We start from the raw sequence: 19540 nt of genomic DNA, 5'->3' as shown, positions 1-19540 counted from the left end.
CGAGAAACCAAATGATTCAACATTTGGCTTTCTTGCTAGACATGAGCCCTGGTAGGGAATAAGCACATCATTCATAACCTTCACTCTCGGAGACCGCGGCTGGCAGTGCAGGGCGTGTTTTCCAATCCTTTGGTTATTTTGAACCACCCGTACAGCCTGATCACTCATTTTGTAGTATCGTGGGCATCAAAACCGGACCCTATCTTCCAGCAGCAGCAACGGTGTCAAACACAGCAGCACCGTAACCTCCCTAGTTCAGTTGGGTGCTGTGGGAAGCTCACTGTCCGCTCCCCCGGCGAGGACAGCTCTGTCCCTTGAGCACAGAGACCTGCCTTGACACGCGTCCATAACGCGATGTTGGCTGGGCTGATGGTCTGGATTGCTCAGTGTCCGTGTTTCATCCTTTTCACCTTTCTTCCCTGATTTTTGTGTCATTCAAAAATGTTAGAAATGATTTTTTTTTTCCTTAGATCATTGATTTTAAAAAGAAACAAAAGTACAATTGAACAGTGGATTGACCCCTTTCCTTGCTCAGCTCAGTGAGATCTTGAGACTCGCCAGGTGGGAGATTTGACTGCCTCTAACGTGGGTAAGAATAATTTTACACTTAATGCTTTTTCCCCTCCTGCTTGCTTACCCCGGGCACAAAAAAGCCACTGCCCCATTGTCTGCATCCAGCCGCCAGCGTGAGCGTGCTGGGGGGGCCTGTGGCACCCTCTGCTCGCCCTGGGCTGCTGTGCCCTCTGATGTCCCCAGGAAGGGACCTCGACGAGCCACGCCACGTTCCCCTGTCTCCGGAGAGGCAGAAGCCGGGGGAGCGAGCCATCTTTCTTTGAAGGACATGCATTGCCTGCAGTGCTTCCTCAACACCCCCTCGCTCGGCCGCGGACACCCAGACGTGTGTGAACAGCCTCGCGCGCTGCCCGGGGGAAAAGCCCCACACCAGCGCACAGGACCAGTAAGAGCAGACGGAGGGGGTGCAGCTGCTGTGTTTTCCCCGCTGGAAGGAGGATATTTGGCTTTCCTGCTGCTGCGTAGACTGCAAGGAGACAGGAGGGTGGGTGGCGGATGGGGGGAGAGAGGAGCTCTGCCCTGCGGCAGCGTCCCGGGCTACCGCCTCCCGCTCCCTTTCACAGCAGGATTTAAAGAACTGGGCCAGGCACCCGCTTAGTCCCACCACTCCCTTGGAAAGCTTTTATTACTGTTCTCCTTGTATTGCTGGGTGAAATGATTTCCTTGTAGATACGAGCTGTGGGTGGGTGTGAGAGTAAAACGCGAGAACCCCGCTGCTCTCTGAGCACACGGGAAGGTGGCCGCTCCCTGCTGGGCTCACCGTGATGGTGCTCAAGCTGTCCCGGTTCGGTCATTTCTCCAGTAAGAGAGATGCCCACCTGCGTTCCCTCTTTCTGTCCCCAAGAGGGACTGAAGTGCTATCAGAGTGACGCACTCCGCATGTACTTTGTGCTCCATGGGTAGATACAGTCACATCGCAGTGCAGGGTGTGGAGGAGGGTAAGAAGGAGAAATAAAGCCATAGCAGCTGCAGCGCTCACTTCTGCGAAGAAAAGCTGAAGGTAAAAAAGGAAGGGGGGGGGGAACCAAACGAGGAGGAGAACTGAGGCAGGGAGGAAGAAAAAGGGTTGAGTGAAGAACGCAGCCGATAAAAATGAGAGATATGCAAACAAAATAAACTGTAAGGAAGAAAATAATCACAAGGTCCAGATCGCCTCCGTGCGCCACACTTGAAGTTTGCGTGTGGTGAAATCTCATGTCTATAATACAACGCACAGGCTTAGAAACACATACGTTTAACGTGTCTAGAAACACGTACGTTTAACGTAACGGCAGTTACAGGCTTAAGTGACAGGAGAGAAAAGACATACAAAGTAGTTCTGCAAAATAAAAACCCTGGACAAAGGCCAGGCAAAATGACACCCTGGTGACAGCGGTGCCTGCAGCGGAGGCACCGTGCCCAGCACCGAGCATCCCCGGGCCGTCACCTCCTGCTTCTGATGGGGCTGAGCCTCCTGCTCCTTGGCTGTGCTCCCAGGCCAGCTAAATTCAGCTCTGGTTCAGCATCTCCCCTCGCTGATGCTGGCTGTCAGCAACCAGCAATTTTACCAGTGTACCAAGGTGTATGAGGTTAACCTGGTCGTCCAAAGAGTAATTTGAGAATGAGGGAGTTCGGTGACGGGGGTGTAGCGTTCCCTCTGAAAATGAGCTGGGAAAGCACCTGGATTGGTGCATTTCAAAAGCAGAATATGTGGTCTTCCTTGGTTTCTTGGCAAGGACCAAACTGTCCCAAGCAAGCATCATCCTGCACTGTTCAGAAAGGTTTCTTCCAGAAGCAGCAGCTCCTTCTCTGCCAGGTGCTTCACTTCAGAGAGATCAAGCTCCTGCTAGCAGTGAGGAATGGCAAAGATCACTTCTGTCCACCTGGAACTGTTTACCAACCTGGCAAACTGATTTGAGCTCAAAATATTATTTGCATGATGGTCTGTTTTGTTTTAGCATTTTGCAAACAAAACACTTCCACTAACATAGTTTGTTTTGAAAACTCCTTAAGAAAGCTTTTAAAACAAACTAACAAGGAAACCAAAGCTTCCTGCCAGACAAAACATGTTCTTTGCTGATGTCCCACGCTGCCGAGTGTCTCGGTTTCAGGGTGACCCGACGCAATTTGTGGACAGGGAAACAGCAGCTTTGATTTTTGTGTGCATTTAACTTGCAGCACAGGAGTTGCCTGAACCCCTCATCCCACAAACCCCACTTACTTTTAGTGCCGAGTCTCTGTTTAATAGCAAGCGTTTTATGATGTGTTTTAATCTGAGAAGTCATTAAACCCACCAGCTGACTCCTGCTTACAAAAGGCTTGCGAACAGTGCAAGTCACGAAGGCACCAAGGTCCTATAGCAGCTGCATTAGTCAAAGCAGAGGACGCAGATAGAACTTCATACATCAAGATGCCAATACGCCTCAGCTGGTTGCTGTGGGCTTTATCCATCTCTCATTCTAAGTGCTTGTTCTCGCTCCCTGAAATTTTGCAGAAGGGTCTTGAATAATATGTATTGCATTAAACAGGCATCCAGTGCTGAAAAATAAGAGGACTGATTCTGTTAATTCAACTACCTGTGCAGGTATTAAAACCAAAATGCAAGTTAAGATGCTTTTCAGTCTAAGTCCCAGCAGGGAAATCCCTGCAGCTGAGCAGGGAGCAGAGCAGCTCGGCCCCGGCTCCCGGGCGCGGGGCGGGCGAGGTGTGGGGCGAGGGTGACCTTGGAGAGGGCGCGGGGAAAACGCCTCCACTGAGAGTTTTCAATCTGCTTCTGAAAGCTCTTCAGCAAAGCGTGTAGACCTCGTTTTTGGTGGCTGATGATGACCTGACCCCCTGTTGCTTATTTACAGCGACAGAGTGAACGTCCATCGAACTGACCAGTAAATGTCAGGCTGCTTCTGGTCAGAGACTTCCAGTATCAGCCTAGGTGACCAGTGTTCACAGGTCTCAAGGACAGAAAACACCACTACAACCCGACTGGATTAAATTGGTGTCACTTAACCACTGTCCCAAACAGAGACAACCCCCAAAGCTGTGCAAATGCGCTGGATCTGAGGCTGCTTTCTCCCCAAACGCTGCTTACACCAAGAAGGAAAGTGGGGTGGGATTTTGCGGGGGAGAACAGACATTTGTGCTGGCCTTTTGCTTCCTTCTCACTGCGACCAGAGTCCTCGTAGTTTTTAGGTGTCTGAAGCGTTGCTACGGGGCTGTGCAGAACGGAGTCCTGCCTAGAAAATGCCCTGCCGACGTCCCAGCCTTCCCAGTGCTCCAGAGGCACCAGCTGGTGGGTGGATATTGGTTGAACTTGGGGATTTTTGCATCAGAAGCCTAATGCCGACCACGTCTCATTTGCACTATTGTGAGTACACGCAAAACGAAAAAGATGCTGAAAAAAGCAGTGTATGTTAAAGCTCCTAAGCCAGTACTTTGGAGGGTAGGCGGCAACCCCCTGAAAAAGGCTGCTTGCTAACCAGAGCGGAGCGGCGGGGCTGTTGGGAAGGCAGGTTCCAGGACGTGCTCCTACTTCCACGCTATTTTATTTTTTGATTTCTCTCCTCGTTGAAGCAGGTCTGCAAACAAAAGCTGGGGACGAAAAGCTCACAGGCTGCTGCACTGCTCTTCCGTTGCAAAGCTGACTGAGCCGTTTTACTGCACCACTTTAAATAAGTCCTAATCCGTAGGTTTTATGCTCTGTAGTACTCAGGTTCTTCTCTCCTCTCCTGCAATAAACAGTGATTGGAAGATGCATATCAAGGCTTCTGTGTAGGCTATAAAATCACTGACAGCAGGACTAGCTGAATTCAGAGCCTAAAACTCCGACCCATCAAAATCCAGACAGCGGATGTTTCTAGGTATGTACAGCCTGAACCCCTCTTCAGGCTCTAAACAGGAGAGGTGTATGTCTTTAGGAAGGCAGACAGATTTCTCTATTACTCAACAAAAACTAAAATCCTCTTGCCCGGCTGTTCAGGATGAAGAGCCTTAAGAACAGGGAGAGTCCCCACGCAGGGGCGGGGGGTTGTGAGCTCTCCTAGCCCCGGACCTGTCCCGAGACCTCGGCTGTGGCGTTCCGTTTCTCTCGTGCTCCCTTGTCTCACCTCTTCCATGGGCTGGATGACACTTTCCAGTAAGGTGGGGAGAATTCATCAGTCGATTTTGTACGGTGCTTTGAAGATAACAAGTGCTGAGGGGGAAAAAAGAGATGGTGCTTGAAATGGAAATTTTCCCATTCCTGTCACTCTATTTTCTCTCCTTTTAAAAAAGTACATTCAAATGTACCATCAAAGGCAGCAGTGTTGCAACACCAGGGAAAGAGCAGCTACAATGGGGAGGTGGGAGCCAGAAACCTCCTCCTGGAGGAGCAGATTTGCAGTGGGAAGGACAAAAATGCAAATCTGAAATGATTCCATCTCTCTCTCTCCCTTGAACGCTTTGGCCATTTATAACAGTTTAAAGTGAAGTCAGTCACTGAGGACAAGAAGAGAAGCTTGTAATTCCATTTACTACTTTCTGCACTAAAGGAGAAGCAGTGAATTTATAGTGGAAATGCAGTAAGTGCACAGATGAGGTGTTCCGCGTTAGCGGTAGAGGATGGCTCAAAAATATCAGAGCAAACCTTTGAACAAACGTCAGGAGCCAGACGTATCAACAGCTTTGTGGACTAATCAACTCTGTGTCTCAGGCTCTGGTGGTAATGTCCCCCTGAAACCTTCCCTGCCGCCGTGGGGACGGAATGCTGCGCCAAAAAAGTGGGGGTCCTCCCCCGAGCGGTGGAATTCGGCCTCCCCAGGAGCAGGCGAATCTGCTTACAGCTCAGCGGACTTAGCAGCAGGCATTGCGGACATCCGAATTCCCTCCCATCGCCCCCGTTCTCCACTGCACCTGGAAACCACTTTTTGCCTGTGAGAGAAATCAAAAACTAAAATAGCGTGGCAGTAGGAGCACCTCCTGGAACCTGCCTCACAGAACCCCCGCAGCTCCACTCTGATTTAGCAAGACCCCGTGCCTTGCCGGACCTTGCTGTTCCAGAGCTCCCTCTCCTGCAAGGCCAGTGAGCCTGTACCAAAACCATCCTGCCTTCGGTGTGTTGGAGGCAGCCAGCTTTCCAGTCTGTAATTTCAGATTCAACTGGTTTTTACATACGCTTTTATTAGGAGCAATCAATTGATGTTAACCATAAGAAACGTAGAAAGGAGCCAACTATGTGCCAAACTTGTCACTGACAGCCAAGTCCCTTTACAAAAGGCCAAGAGTTTAGATGAAATTGGAAATACCCCCATTTCTGAGCTGTGTGAGATCACCGCCGTGGCTTACACAAGGCACCTTGTCCACGCACGCATGAGCGTCTGCGGGATACGACCTGACACAAACCTGGCACTTTTCTGTTGGAAAGCAGCAGATTGATCCGCCTCTGGCTTCTCGGTGCGTGGCTACAGAAGTAGATCTGGTGGGGCTGAGTTGACGGTTGGACTCGATGATCTTGGAGGTCTTTTCCAACCTTAATGATTCTATGATTGATTCTATCCAAAGGTGCCCGTGTATTTGTGTGTGTGAATGTGCACGTACTCGGTTACTCCTTGATGTCCGGTGGCTGCTCCTTCTCAGCCGCAAGGCTGTGATACTTGAGAGTGAAAAGGTGCCGTCATCCGCAACACAAACACACGCAAAACCCCTGGTGCTTAGGAGCCTTTTTCCAGTATTCTGCTAAAAAGGACTGCTTTCAGTTTGTGATGAAGGACTACTTTTCAGTTTGGGTTGGTTTGGGTTGCAAGTAAGTTTGTTTTATTTTCTTTACTTACCAGATTTTATCCGGTATATAAATCACAGAATGAATTACCTTGTAACTATCCCCAGGTATAAACGGGATACAGAAATAAGCATCAAGGGGTGATGTAATTAATCCCACTCATGAGGAAAGACTGTCATTAGTCATTCGCAGCTTCAGCACTGGTGACTTTCAAGGTGTACAACTCTCTCGTTCGATACATTTCATGTTCTGCAGATGGCCATTTTGTCTTCTCGCTGCATGCACTGGAACATGCCCAAGTATACAAAAATGAGAGGAACGATTGTTAGGGCTGAAATTTTTTGTTCATTTTCAATGGGATTTTTTTTTTCTTTGCATGGCGCACATCCTGGGCTTTGATAAATGAGCCTCACTAGACGCTGTGGTAAGCCAACCTCTGCTAATATTCATTATGCAGAACCCACTAGGAAATGGTATGAGCTGGGGAAATGGAAAACCTTTAAAAGATAAAAAGAAATTTTTTTTTTTTTTAAATGAGGAAACTAATTTATAACACTTTACATTTCTGGGATGTTTTAGAATATTAAAACCAGACATTTCAGGGTTGTATGTGCTATCAATGTATTCAAAACTTCATAGCAAAGATATAATGATTGAGCCATGTGCAAAGACACAGACAAGACACTTTTAGATCACAGAAAATGTATTCAAAGGTGACTTAGGAGCCTGATGTTAAAGAATCTGAACGAAGCCGGTAAGGTGGAAGCTGGGTGTGAACACGCTGTGTGTCACTGACACCATGATCTCTGCAGTGGGCATGTTTCCATCCCACGATAAATAACCAGTCGCTTCTTCCTCTTCCAGTGGCCCTGCAAGACACCAAGAGTGGCTGTACATCGTCGCCGTGGGGTAGCGGATACCCAGTAACTTGTCCCTTTGGCCTCTCCTGTTGGTAACTTGTTTCTCCAGCTTTTGCAAAGTTGCATCAGATTAACGAATAACGTGATTCTATTTAAGAGATTCTGTTGAGCCACCGTAATTTTGTGTGCACTTGAATGTGTGTGAATATGCTCAAATTGATTTAAATTTAATTTACATTACTTTTGCTTTCATTGCAACCCATACAGCCAGTTTTAAATAGGGATAACTCTGTCTAGGAGGAGTTCACAACCATCCAGTGCATTGTCCTTCAAATGGTATGAGACTTCCAAAAAGTTCTCTAGTAACACGTGTGAAAATGAGATTTTAAATTCCTGAGATTTCTACACTTAACAAAACAAAACAAAAAAAACCCCAAAGCAAACAGTTTTCAGTTAAAGGGCTGGTATTCAGATATTACAAAGGGAAAGAAAGAATATAATCCTTTTCTGTGAGTGGAGTTAGGTCATCTGTAAAAGCCTCTCAGAATATTATCTTCCAAGCTAATCGCTGTATTGACATTTGCCTGTTTCATTAGAGCTGAGTTTTTACTGCATTGCTGAGGTTAGAACCTGACTCATCTGTCATGGTCAAGGACTGGTTTGTAATTTCATGACTGTAGGGGAAAAAAAAAATCTCTCTCTCCCTTATTTTAACTAGTTGGGTTGAGCTGGTGTTCATAGAATTCTCAGTATTGGTGTTTTGTGACTTCACAGTTCCTAGTTAGATTTTTTCTCATAGATTTTTGTTTCATTCAGTTGGCAAAGTGACAGTTATTAAAAAAAGAGCCATGTTAAAACACATTTGTAAAGAGATAATTTTAAAAAGTTAAATATACCATATACACTGACATATGAATTTTAGCTATAATAGATGCAAGTGCTAACAAAGGGAGAAGGAAAGAAATGTTATCTAAAACCACAAAGAAAAAACAATTTAGGCCAGAACTAAGTCAGTTATCCATGTAATAAACCTCCGTGGCTACTGACTGAACAGTAAGTTCATGGTCTCTATAATACACTGACTAAACTTCGCAGCAAAAGGGAAGTGTCAGAGAAGTTTTATCCACGTGCAGAAAACAGATCAGCATCTGAAAGGAGTCAAAAGTTGTCTGCAGAACCCTCCTTTACCCAGGGTAAGAATTCTTCTTGCATCACACTAATAAATCCAGAAATGCTTTGCGTCATTATTATGCAAAAGTATGTATTCTCTCCGAGAGTGTTTCTAAGGTTTGCTGGATGCACTGCAGATACTTTTCTCTACCCATATGAGTGTTACCTGGAATTGGCAGCAAAGTTGTCATGAAACATTTTAACTCTTCACTCATTGATGACCTATTTTATCTGAAAGTGATTTTCCTTTTGCATCAGCGCCTGCTTTCTCTCCATTCACTAAGTGGTATTTTGCCACTGGTTTTTTTTGTTTCTTTGTTTGTGTTTTTTTTGTAATGAAGAAGATGGAATGGATGTAATGAAGAAGACAAAACACAGTATGATTTTTCCGTAAGATGAGAATAAGAATACTAAACATCTGACGTTTCTGCTATGTCTTTCACCTCAGCGGGTGCCAGACGCGTGACCAGCAGAACAGAACTCTGCAGCCGAGAGGCCCGAAAGGGACCTGCAGAACAACTTGGGACCGGAGGTCTGTGAGAACGTGGAAGATGGGAAAGCAGCAGATGAGGCAGGAGCAACACTGTGTGTTTTCTGCTAACCTGAAAGGCACATTGCAGCCTTCCGCAAGGCTCCTGGAGCACCTAAGAGCGTGCTCTTGGCTAAATGAGCTCCATGACGGACACCTGCGCATGCACCGGGGACAGGCAGCCCTGCAGTGGGTTTGTGAATGCTGATGGGACTCTGGTGTGACCCTGTTTGGGTCAAGACAGAGGCATTTCCAGTTGACAGCAGCAGTAGTTTCAGATCCAGAATACTTAGATAGCAGAAATGTTACTGCATCAGATCTTTAGAAATATCCAGGGGTAAGGAACAGGATTTTGAGGATTAACGTTTTGTGCGTAGATACCTTATGTGGCATGTTGGAATTCCAGTCTCTTTGTGGATTTGGCCAATTAGCCTTTCTCTGCATCAGCAATTTTATACCTCCCAGGAGCGCTGGGGGCTAGACGCACGAAACATTGCAAAGATGTAAGAAACTGCCTTGCTAGAGACCTGCTAGTATCTCATGTAGATGATCTATAGGTACATAAAATATTTTACATGTAGAACATGCCCAGTCATTTCACCATCAATCTCTCTCCACTGGGATGTGAACCATGAAAATCTGCAGTCACCAGACAGAGGAGCAATGATCTCTCTCTGCAGCATTTGAGTCTTCCTTGATTTTCCTTGTGTTAACTAAACCTCGTACTACTTTAGCCAGTGGAAGATTACAGGACAAGCCCTGTGGCTTTGTTTATTATTGTCCACAGGGAGGGCTGCATCTTTGCAAAAGAAAAAAAAAAAAAAGAAAAAAAAGCAGCAGCAGCTTCAAGTGCTGTTCTTGCAACAATCCTCTGGTTAAGAAGCAAACTTATAATTGGATCACTTGTGCGTGGTATGAGGATGTGGGTATGCCTGCGATGACTGGCTGTGAATAATCACCTACTTCTGCAGTTCACCTTGTGTGTATTTAAGGGGGTACACAGATGTTAATTATATAATACAGGAGGAAATTCCCCTCACACATGCTTGTTTTTGTTTAACAACAAAATACGCCCTCAAAATGTTGTGAGTAAATACTTCTAATCCTTGTGTAGTGACTTGATCACCAGGTGGTTAGTAGAAGAGGAAAGAGGGAGAGAAAAAGAGAGAGATGCTGTTGCAGAGAATTTTCACATCACAGAGACGGTGACTGGAGAAAGCTGAAGGCAATTCGTACAGTTTTTAATGCATACGTCCAGAGACCAAGGAACACGAAATTGTAATTAGCAGAGAAAATAGGAGAGATGGAATCAGACTCTATCAAGGACAGCTTAAGCGTAGCCTCCAAAATGGCTGTGTCAGACATTTAACTGATGTGCATTTTTAGACGCTTATCTAAATTAGTTATTAGAACACAATCAACTCTGTGTCTCAGCCTCTGGTGGTAATGTCCCTGAAGTTATGCTTGGGATAAATTTGCCCTGTATGTTCAGGGCAAAGGACTAAATTCCTCTGATGTACAGACCTCACATCTCCTTGTGTGCGCCTTTCTCTTCAGTGAAAACAGTTCCCACTTCCCTCTGCTAAAGGCAATAACGTTAACAGCCTCCAACTTATCTCCTGTGATACTACTAGAATCAGCCATGAAGAGTTTACAGAGACAGCAAACAGTTCGGGTTACACAAGTGTAATTGAGGGCAAAATCTGTCCTGACATATCCTAGTGCTTTTTCCAAAAGAAGATATAATTCCACATGAAATTTCTCAGATCCCCAGGAAGAATGTGCGACTTTCTTTACAGCCATGTGATTTATTTTGCTGGGCTGTGTTCTGTGGATGAAAGGTGTGGTTAATGTTAAATAACAAGTTTGCTCTATTTTTGGCACTGGTACCTTCACATTATCTTTTCTAAGTATGTGACAGCTCAGAGATGAAGAAGCTTAAAAATCTCCTAAGTGATCAAATATTTTATTAATTGCTACTCGGTAATTTGGAATTCTGCTGTTGCGACAACTTCCTCACCACACAAAGCGGTAAGAAGTAGCATCAGCTTTTTATCTAGCAATGCACTTACGCATAATCTTAACTTTCAGGGCAAGACCAGTAACAGTGGCTTAATGTGACTAATGTGGAGTGTGAACCTAGAAGGTCTGATGGACTGGAGCCACAGTGCAGCCAAAAGCTTCTGACAGAGCCATTAAATTTTGTACCTTGTCTTCCATTGAAGACACTTCAAACACATTTACTCCTATAACTGTTTACTTATTCATGAGAACAAGACAACTCGGAAGAAACACTTGCATGCAAAAACGCACATTGAACACGCAGAGCCACGGTGGAAGGGAACTACGCCATGTACAAACGAAGCCGCCCAACACCCGGGCCGCTCCGCCTTCGCGGCAGGCCTCCTGCCTCTCCAGGGCCGGCCTGGCCTGGGCCGCATGGCCGATGGCCGCCCGCCTGCTTGGGCCAGCGGTGCCAGGGCCCGGGCCAGGCCGTGCTGGAGGCGGCGGGGCCCACGCTCCCCATTACGTTCTCTCGCCCAGCGTGCCATGGCAGCCGGGATGAAGGCAACCTAAAGACAATTCCCCCCGACGCTTTTGACACGTAATTGTTAAACCGACCCGCAGAACAATTAGAGGGTGCGCGTGTCTGCCTGTCTGTGATCTCGCTCCGCGCACCCAGCTGCTGGGGGTGGGTGGGTGGCGGTGTGTGGGAAGGCCCGGCCCCACGGGCCCCCCGCCCGGGCACACGGGGCCGTCCTCCTCGGGCCGTGACTGGCGCTCCAGGGCGGGTGGGGGCCGGCCGGCCGCCTTTTGTGCGACCGGGCCCAGCGCCCCTTCCGCGGCAGCGGCCCGGCCCGCGCCCCCCCCCCCTCCGCCTTCCCCCTATTCTTTTAAATCACTTCCATCCACTTTGCCGATTGGTTCCGGCCTCCTGCCGGGTCACGGGGTGCCCCTCCTCCTCCAATAGGGAGACCGGATACTGGCAGGCGGCTCCGGCCTGGCTGCGTTGCTGGGTGCCCGTTCGGTGCGTGCGTGCGTGAGGGAAGGCAGGCGGAGGCAGCGCTCGGCTGCCTGGACCCCCAGCCCGCCGCTGCCGCCCCTCCTCCTCCTTCTTCTTCTCCTCCTCCTCCTCCTCCCCCCCTCCCCACGGTCCCCCCGCCCCGGTCGCCGCCCCGCTCCTTGTCTCCCCGTTAAAATGCCCCTGGGCTGCCGCTGTTGAGGCACCGCGCGGGGACCCTGCCGCTCGCCGTCGCCGCCCGGGCAAAGAGGGGAGCTGCTCCCGCCGCCGCCGCCCCGCTCCCGCCCAGCGGCCCCGCCGCCGCCGCCGCTTTGTCCCGGCAGCGAGACGGAGCCGCCGTTGATGGTGTAGCGCAGCGCGGAGGTAGGTGGGCGCGGAGCGGGGTAACTTGCCGGGGTTTTGTTGTGGCCGCGAGTCGGCGGGTGAGGCCCTTCCCTCCTTCCTTGTGTCCGTGTGCAGCGTAGGTCTCTTTATTTATATGTTGATGGGTATTAATAAGTCCGGGAGACAAGAAAAGGAAGCGCTGGGTGAGGGGACTCCGGGAAGAATGCCCGGGGCTTGACGCGGGAAAGGCGCGGAGGGGGATTGTGTCTGCAGGCTGAGACCGGGGGGATGAAGTCGCTCGCCAGACTTTGCCTGCTGCTGCTTCGGGAGGATGCACCCACGGGGTGCTCTGTGGGTGGGTGTTTGGTTTGGTGGTTGGGTTTTTTTTTGTTTTTTTTTTTTTTTTTGTGTTTGTGTTTTGTTTTTTTTTTTTCTTTTTTTGCTAGAGTGTGTCGTGTCTGTTTAATGCTCAATAGAGGAAGGGTTCTCAGGAAAAGGTTTAACTTGTTAACCTTTTAAATAAACGTGAGACTGGGAAATGTTTAACTTAAATGGACACACAGAGGAAATCGACTTGAGTGTTTAAGAGATGCACTTATTTTCATGTGTGGTAGGTATGGAATTGTGAAATGAAGGTTTTATGCAAATGAATTCAATCATAACATTTTCAATAGCATAGAAAGGGGTGGGGTCTTTTCTCCCCCTCCCCCCCCCGCCCCATTTCTCTTTCTGAAGTGTGAAAAGAAGATGACCAGAATCAGAAAAGTAGTAGGAGGTAGACAACATGAGAGGCTTCATTGCTGAAACTGGCTGTTCAAGAAATTGCTGGGAAGAAAACAATATGATTCATTGTTGAAGTGTCTATTCCCTTAGATTTATTTTCACACGCTGGTTGCAGTTATTTTGATTTACTGACTTCTTACACTGAGTTTTTCCTCGAAGCGGTAATGTTCTTGGAGATTAGAAGCTCAGAAGGTTTTTATGCAGTCAGCAGGCTACTGTCTGATGTCTGTTTACTCCTGAGTTGCATTGACCAATTATTGAAATCAAAAATACTGTTTTGCTTGTGCACCAATATAACTGAAATGAGGAGCCTCAGCCACTAGTTCTTACTGTTACAATTTAGTAAAAATGCTTTCTCAGAACAAATCTGAAGTGACATAATTCAAATAGTATGCCCGTTCTTAAATACGGATTTTAACCAGATAAAAATGAACGCTGTGTCAAAAGAAGTAGTTGTTGGTTGTAAAAGGCGTGTGTCAAATTTCCGATTAATGTGCAATGTATAATATTTTTTTGTAGTTCTAATATTACCAGGCAAACATTTTGGTTTTTTGTACATTGCTCCCTTAGAATTGAGAAATCCATGGTGGTTAAGAGGAGTGGAAGCATTTCTATAATAATAAAAGCATTTCTGGTAAACATATCTTATCTTGGTTTTACTGCTTGAGTTTGTACCGTAAACTGAACCGGATCTGATTTCAGTGGCCTGGTTTGGATGAATAGCGATTTTGGAGATTTGTCGTGTTGGTTGATGAGGTCTGGAGGGAAGAGGAGGTAGATGCACACAATGCCCAGGCTTGGGAGCTCATTGTTCTTTGCCGTACACTCTGCTGTGTTTGGGACCGTGTTCTCACTCAAACACGGTATCTTTTTCTTTTGAGAAGTAAAAGACAGAGAATGGGAAACGTTTTCTACCTCTTTCCTCCTTCCCCAGAATGGCCTTTTGGTAACCTTGCAAAAAATAGTAAATTAGAAGCTAAAGGGCGCCAAAACATTCTGTATGTTCTTTCCTCCTCCCCTCCCAGTGCTGGCTCTGCTTCTTTCTCTGTCTGTAAGTGAATATATAAAGAGAGAGGGAGCACATGAGGTGAGACTCGGAAGTACACTCTTTTGAACCCCTCTCAACTTTCTTTCATGTTCTACCTTCTCCCCCCCAAATGAAACCCAGCTGGCTTGAAATAAAAATTATTCCACTTCAGAGTTGTATATTAGCTTTAGGGTGTTTGGTCTGGAGGCATGTGTGCAAGGAAAACTACTGCCAGGGGAGAATACTTCAGATAAATGCATTGGGATGACAAAAGTAAAAGGAAGCATGTGGAGGTTAAAGTTGCTTTCAGTGATGCATGGTTTCCTTTCTTGATGATTGTTTAATGTTTCTGTTTTTGCAGCAGCATCTGTAAAAAAAACTCTTTTTGAGTTTTTGACCCTTTAGCTGACTTCAGTGTATAATTGGGGTAAATGACTTCAGTTTCCTTACCTGAATAAAATGTGGTGATTGCCTCTGGATTGAGGACACTTTTTTTTTTGTATTTTTCTACCACTTGTGTAGCTTTGGTGTGACTAGTGATCATTTTAACATTATTATAGGCTATTGTCTGCATGAATGCTACGATTTGAGTTCACAGAGAGGTACAGTGAAATACTTATGCTGCCTCTCTGTGGCTTTATGATTTCTATGGCATGTGAATTTGTACGATGGAGTGACTGAGAGAGGGATAACTCTCCATCTGGACAAAGCTCTTGATATCCCTATGCAAAATGGGAAGCATTTCTCGGGCAGAAAAGGTGAGTGGAGCTTATCAGTACCTGCCTTATCAGTAATTTCGTAGCTGGATTAACAAATAGTGATTTATTTGCATCCAGGGGTTGGTTTTACCTTAGCGTGGGTTTTGTATGCATGCAGAAGTCCATCCTGTGGAGTTGTGGGTATAGATTCAGTGCTGCCGCAGCAAAAGGTTAATAGTCAACAACATTCACGAATATGAAGAGATACGGCGTGTGTAATTCTTACTGCTGATTATAGTTTAGGTGAAAAGAATGGCATTCTGATGTTGCAGTTTAATAATTGGCTCTTTTTAATAACACGCTGTTTGTAAATTTATCGTAGCTACAAAATGCATCTCTCTCTTCTAGCTGTACTGGGTAGTTGGTTTGCCCGTAAATAAGTTATTTCACTTTTGGGAGTGGAAGGAAAAAAGTATGCTATGAGCATATAGAATTTTGCAAGTGTGTGTTACTGGCTGTGTAATGGCACAGCAGAACCTGTGTTATCCTCTCAGCAGAGCTGTTCGTACATTAAGATTGCCTGAGGGTAGCTTTGATTTCATTACGTGCCATATTTAAGGACGCTGTAAGCTTCAGTAACATGTTACCCTCTGTGTTGTTGGCATATGAACACAGTACTCGAATTGTAGTTAATTTCTAGTTTAAAAAATAATGACAATTGGAAAACAATTAGTTATTATGTGATCCTGAAATGAGATGAGTGAGCAACTACATACATTTAAAAGGGGTGGTCGGGGTTGGAGTTAACCATTTAAAAAAAAAAAACCAAAACAAAACACAAACAAGAAACAACCAAACAAAACAAACAAAAAACCCCCCAAAAACCAACCAAACAAAAAACTAAACCAACCCTCTAACTTTCTAATGTACAAGTTTTGTGGTTTGGTTGTGTTTTGTGTTTTGTTTTGTTTTTTTTTTTTTTTTTAGGATGGTATCCTAGTTAGATTAACTATTTTTAAGATTCAGCTATTTTTCACTCTGGTTTTGCTATGGAAATATATTGCAGTTGTTTCAGTTGCATGAAGTCTAAACATATCATCATGCTTGACTTAAAGGGATGCATAGTATCTGACTTTAGCTCAGAGCTTAAATTTAAATCAATCGGCTTAAAATATGGCATATTTTTTAAAAAGACCTATTTTGGAACCAAAACAGTACAAAAACCCTATTGATTGGAGACCTGTTTATTTAGTGTGCTTTTTTTAAAGCTGCTTGAAATGAAGCTTGTACTCTACTGACGGTGAGTTGGTTTATTGCAATAGGGAAACTGGGAGGTATGTGAGATTGGCATTGGTGGTGTGGAAGGTATCAGAAGGAGGTGAGTGTGATTAGATGCAGTTTGGAAATGGCGTTTCCAGCAAGTTGCTAGGAAGAAAATCTAGCCACTTCTTAGAGTGATAGGAGGTGTTAGGGAGCAGGATCTACAACGCAGTATTGTGTTCTTTATGTTGGTTTGCCAGCAGCATTTTACACAGGCTTTTATAACGTTGGTAGCTGTGCCCAACTGCTCTTTTCAGAGAGGCTGATGTATGAACAAAGGAGCAAACAAGATATGAATACCACGCTGGCTCCTTTTGATTTATAAGTCTACTGGGGCAAGGAATTGCTCTAAGTGACTGAAAAAAACAAACAGATCGAAATATTAGCTGACTATTCCTGTCTCAATAGGTGGTGTTTGTTTTGGTTTTTTGTTTGTTTTTTTAATACAAATGTCTGTTCAGTTCACTGAGCATCCAGAATAGTATGGTGACCTAAAGAAAAGTGAAACTAGTTTGGATACAAACATCAGTTTTCCCTCTGTGCCTAATGGGGATAATGATGGCCTTTTTTTGTGAAATTCTTAGAAATGCGTGCATGAAATGCAGTGTATCAGAGCTGATGGTGTTTCTCTGAATTCTAGGCATAAAGGATTGCATTTGTATTTGGCATCTTAATTCTGTTAAAAGTGCATCTCTGAAAATGTAGATCAGCTTTATGCTTTATTGCATAAATTTGATAGGTAAAAAAGTAAACTTTTATGATTGAGTTATCAAAAAACAGGTAGTTCTTTGAACATGTAGGTTGTCTTTTGTTCTTCCTACAGAACACGAATGAGAGGCTAGTTCATTGTTTTAAGATTCGAGGTAAGTGGAAGAAAATGAGTGCTCGTTAATTTTGAGGTCTTAGTTAATCTATGTATTTAATCTACTTGTGTCTATTAAAATTTTTTTTTTATCATGGTATTATCAATCCCTGATACTGAGAGTCAATTTTGGCCTGTTTCAAATATGTAACAGGATTTCTCTTTTAGAATGATGGATGTTATGTGTTCTTTTCTAGTGCATGCGATGAAGGTTGTAGCGTAAATTTATTTTCATGACCAGCAGTACTAATGAAGGTTATGTTCTAGTAGCTCTTCTGAGGAGACGAGAGCTTATAAGTCCTGAAGCTTGCCCCCTCCATCCCTGTTGCCAATTAGTTCCTTTTGTTCTCATGTCTTTCATTAACACTTGAAGGGGCAAGTGGCATGGATGTGCCTATGGACTAGCTGGCTGCCAAGCAAAACTTAAAATGCTGGTTTCTGTCTGGCCATGCCTTGGTAGGGATGTAATTAATTAAAGAGTTCTTTCCTATTCATCTGCTGGTTTGCAGAAAACTTTCAGGAATGTTGGTTATTGCAAAGATGACTGTCGTGGCAGGCTTGTTTGAAATTCATTACGCACCAGAAGTTACTGGCATGAAATGAGAGGATAAGGGAATTGGGGAGGCGGGGAGAGGGGGAAATGAGGTGAATTAGGGAAGTTTATTTTCTCTGAGAAACCAGGTTAAAGAAAGAGAAAGGAAGTTCTGTCATCTAGTGCTAATAAATATTTCTGTCTGCATGATGAGCAGTTTCTCCTTTATGTTCGTCTTATTGATACGGCCAACTGTTTTGGAGTGGAAACAGGCAAGTTCTTGGGCACTTGACCCATCTTCCTGCAGATCTTCCTTCCTTTTTTTGGAGCTGTTTGGAAGCATTCTTAGTGATCGGCTTGGTGAACTTAGTGATCGGGTCTGGGAGTAAGCATCTCATACAACTCTTGGTTAAAATACATAGGGGGAACATTCTTGTTATATATTGTGCCAAAAGTGAATAAAACCATTAAGGAGCAGAATTTCTTATTAGTGAGAAATCACTGTTAAAATTTAAGAAAACCAAGCTTTTGTTTGGTTTGACATGGCTCTTGGTGTGTGTGTTTATCCCAGTTCTCCAACAAATGAATCCTTATCTAGAGTAAGCTTTAATTCATTTTAGGGGACTAAAAAATGATAGATCTTATTTGATCTTGGATATCTTGCAAGCGGTATATATTACATTCTTAGGCAGATATTGTATATTAAACTCTTGATCCTACAGTCAGATTTCTGTACATGGAATCATGGTAGTCTGAATGTGTGTAGGGGAATGGATGGGGCAATCTGCTGGGGGGTGGAATTGTTGATTGTGCACACCGTGACACACACAACTTATATATATATTTGTGCCTAACGTGAGGTGGGGGCATATTAATGAGTTTGTGTAGGATAAGTTGCTGTGTAACTTACTGAATGTTAGATACACAGCAAGTGTTCACTCTCAATGACAGCATATGTGAGAGATACCCATTTTCTTTCCCTGTAGGACAGGTGACCAAGCAGCCCTGTTTACTTCTATCCTTTAGTAAATGGCTCTGAGCGCTTTACACAGAGTGGCTGTGACTCATGGGACCTCATCTGTGCATTTATACCTCGAGTCAGCAGTCTGTGCAGTACTACTCATTCCATAACCACCCATGTGTTACAGAAACTGACAATTTGTCTTGTTTTAGCTCATATCTTACAAAATTTAACGAAAGATATTTGTAATGCTGGCAATAGAAGCTCTAGTGAAGAGAGGTTTTAGGTTTCCTTTAAGTGAGAAACAGTTCAAAGCATGTATAGACTGTGGGAGAGTTAAAATGTGTAGTGAATAGTAGACTTCTAGTGTTAGAGTTGCAGCTAAAGACATTGGGTCAGACTTGATGCCAGAGATAGCTTTTTTTTTTTTTGCCTATACTGCTACTGAAATCGCTATGCTCTAGGCGCTGCTCGTAAGACTGTACTTTGTTTTAAACCTGAGCACTTATGATAGTTACGTGGTTGCATTGCTATGTAAAGCAGGATGATCTAGACTTGAGTGTATTGGTGTGGTGGAATAGAGCATTAAAGCAGAATATGATGATTTCTGTCAAAGCCTACTATTTTGGCAAGCAGTTTAAAGAAAAATACTTTGGCAAGTTTGGTTAGTAATTAACTATGTATTATAGGATGTTAGGGGATCAGAACCTTTGTGCTAAATATCGAAGTTATTAAATATATGTGTTTAAGGATTATGAATCTTCTTAAAAAATGTGCATATGCCATTAGCCTGCTGATACCAACAACCACAAGAGACTAGAATTCATGGTGTTGATGCTAAAATGCCTCTTTATCTTTTCCTTGATTTAGGGGTCTTCATGCATTCATGCATGTTACATGAAAAGTATCATGAATATGGAAGAAGAAAGTAATGGTACATCATAGAATTTTAAGTGCTTTAAGGGTTGTATTTCTCCAAGAAATTATACCCAGTAAAAAATCATGGTGCCCAGGCAATTGGGACTTTCAGGTTTGCTTTGAGTTAAGAAAGAGCACTTGGCATGTTGAAGGTTCTTCGTGGTGATAGGGTGGACACACACATCAAACGCTTTTTCCTATACCTGTAATTGAAGAGTGGCTCTGAGCTTGGG

The 19540-nt window shown here is 44.7% G+C and overlaps 1 protein-coding gene across 1 annotated transcript in view; it reads left to right on the top strand.

Moving 5' to 3' along the window:
• Positions 1-11890: 11890 nt before the first annotated feature.
• RERE (arginine-glutamic acid dipeptide repeats) overlaps positions 11891-19540 on the top strand; it is a 256716-nt gene continuing 249066 nt past the window's right edge. The window contains exon 1 of the mRNA XM_075172413.1: positions 11891-12245. The gene's annotated coding sequence lies outside the window, so the exon portion shown is untranslated. The remainder of the gene's footprint in view (positions 12246-19540) is intronic.

This window comes from Calonectris borealis, chromosome 23, assembly GCF_964195595.1.
Source record: "Calonectris borealis chromosome 23, bCalBor7.hap1.2, whole genome shotgun sequence".
NCBI classification, from domain to species: domain Eukaryota; kingdom Metazoa; phylum Chordata; class Aves; order Procellariiformes; family Procellariidae; genus Calonectris; species Calonectris borealis.
The sequence above is the reverse complement of the archived record's forward strand: the minus strand, read 5'-3'. Positions and strand labels throughout refer to the sequence as shown.